This window comes from Hypanus sabinus, unplaced genomic scaffold, assembly GCF_030144855.1.
Source record: "Hypanus sabinus isolate sHypSab1 unplaced genomic scaffold, sHypSab1.hap1 scaffold_117, whole genome shotgun sequence".
NCBI classification, from domain to species: Eukaryota; Metazoa; Chordata; class Chondrichthyes; order Myliobatiformes; family Dasyatidae; genus Hypanus; species Hypanus sabinus.
In genome coordinates, this window is record NW_026779229.1 from 497501 (window position 1) to 500067 (window position 2567).

The 2567-nt window shown below is 46.7% G+C and overlaps 1 protein-coding gene across 1 annotated transcript in view; it reads right to left on the reverse strand.

Moving 5' to 3' along the window:
* The window catches only part of LOC132386471 (zinc finger protein 239-like), a 21906-nt gene extending 20291 nt beyond the window's left edge, over nt 1-1615 (reverse strand). The window contains exon 1 of the mRNA XM_059958770.1: nt 1373-1615. The gene's annotated coding sequence lies outside the window, so the exon portion shown is untranslated. The remainder of the gene's footprint in view (nt 1-1372) is intronic.
* Nucleotides 1616-2567: the final 952 nt, after the last annotated feature.

Below are 2567 nucleotides of genomic sequence, written 5' to 3' on the forward strand. Positions count from 1 at the left end.
GTCATAAATATACCCAAATCGCAGCCTCAACCAACCTCTGTGGAAACAAATTCCACACTTCGGACACCTAATGGCAAAAAAAAAATTCGCAACTGAATTTTAACGAGAAGCATCTTTATTCTGAGACTGTGCTGTCAGATCACAGACTCTCCGTCTAATGGAAACATCCTCTCCATGTCCACTGTATCCAGGCTGTTCAGCATTCGGTAGGTTTACTTAACCAAAGCTCGCCTCCACAAACCCCACCGTCCCTCTGAACTCCATCCAGCACAGGTCCAGAACCATCAAATGCTCCTCATGCATAAAGCCGATCATTCCTGAGATTATTCATGTGAACCTCATTAGCAACAACTGTACTGAACACATTTCCAGGAATAACAGACAAACTGGTACCAGGATAATTGATAGGGAAAAGTTGTGCTTTCTTTACTGTTCTACTCTCACAGATCGAGTCATTTCCATTTCCAGGTTAAATGTAATAAAAAGAAAGTGGAATTACCAGAAACACTCAGCAGGTAAGGAACAGCTCCGGGAAGGGGAACAAACTTTACAATTCAGGTTAATGACGTTTCGTCAGAATGACTTCAAACATTTAGTTTTTAGTGCAACTTGAGATTCTGCCTGATTTCCACCGAGTGACAAACTGGTGACAGTGAGGGGTCCCCTCACACAGTTTGAACACCAGACTCACGGGTCTATTTCTACTGTTGTAAACACGGAAAAGCCGGTCCAGAGACGTCAGAACACACCGCAGCTGCTGAATTAATTATACAAAAATGACAAAGATAGAAGAAACAACAAGCACTTTGTTATATATACTTTGATCCTCACCAAATTTTTATCAACACACTATAGAGAATTTCTCATCCGGACACTTCACGCTTTGCATGGTAACTGCGAGGATCTGCACAGTCCTTTGGATCCAGATCAGTCCTCGGTAAAGCAGGCAGTGAAATCAAAGATTCCCACAACCTGGGACGTTCTCCTTTCTCACCCAGCACAGTCCGGGAGAAGACACAACAGCCAGAAAGCTCCAGGACAAATGCGAGGAGCCTCTGGAAGCGGGGCGAGTTCGGGAAGTTAATGGGACTCGGTGGGCAAAATCACACCACGTGACCTTGCATCACAAAGCGGAGGGCGGGGCGAATCTGCGGCACACTGTCTCACGTGACCTGTCGGCGGGACTTCTATTTAAATTCTGCAGAAACAGACAGCCTGGGCTCCTGGTTTGGATCGTTCAATGCAGATTAAGTGGAGTTGACACATTTCTGACGAGCCCAGATAGTTGGGAAACAAATGAATTCCTGGCCCTCAGTTCGGGGCTCACGGCCAACATCGGATCTCCCCGCTCGGGATCGGTCACAATACTCACCGATGGGAAAGTGATATCTTCGGCCCGCAGACAGTGATCCCGACGGAAGAGACGAAAGTCTTTCCCGATCACACAGCCGACCTACTTCAACTCTGAGCGGAGAGGATAACACCGTCCAGCCGGAGACTGTGAACATGCGCGATGAGATTGTTACATCATCGGGAGGCGGGGCCTCTGAAACAGACGCGCAGATGCAGCCCATCTGCGGTTAAATGGGAGGGGCAAACGAGATCACGTGTCGGGATTGGTGACACCCCCCGCCAGGCAGAGACTCCAACTACACATTAGTCTGCGGAAAGAAGCGAACTTGCCGCTCACATCTCCTCTCACCTTAAATGTATTAGACATTTCAACCCCCAGGAAAAATATATCGTCTGTCCACTCGATCTATTCCTCTCGTAATCTTATAAACGTCAATCCAGTCTCACCCCAGCCTGCGCCGCTCTGGAGAAAACAACACGTTTGTCCAGCCTCTCGTTATAGCTCATGCCCTCTAGTCCAGGCAGTGTCCTGGTAAACCTCTTCTGCGCCCAGTCCAAAGCCACGACATCCTTCCGAGAATGGGGGAGACCAGAACTGTATGAAACACTCCAGATGTGGTCTAACTAGTTTTATAAAACTGTGTTATGAGCTGCAACGTTTTAGAAACGAACCAGCAGCAATAGAGTTCACAGCGGAGTCTGGTTTTGATGTTAAAACCATTCTCTTTATTAGTGTATAGTAACTTAATGAAATAAAGGAAAGTTGACAGTGTTAAGTGTATATATGTGTAAATATAATTCCCAGACTATCGAGCCTGAGGGGACAAAGCTTAGATTCCTGAGATGGTAAAGTAGGAATGTTCAGTAATACACGAATGGTGGGACAGAGATATTTGTGATCCAGGGTGAAACGTAGAGAAAAGGGCATTACTTCAAAATAATCGCCGTCGAAGTTCTTATCCGTTGAATCCGTCCACATACGAGTTATCAGCGAAAGTGACCTGTCACAGGAATACCGTTTTCCAGGGGTTGCCACACAACATGCCCAGGCAAGGGTTAACACAAGATATTCCACAATCCACTCCTATGGATTATACGAAGTGACAGCCACAGACGTTCGTTGTGGTTCCGTGTACCGATGATCAACCCACTCTTGTGGGCATAGGAGAGTTCCAATCCTCAGCTGCGACTAACTGAAGCGATCAGCTTTTCCA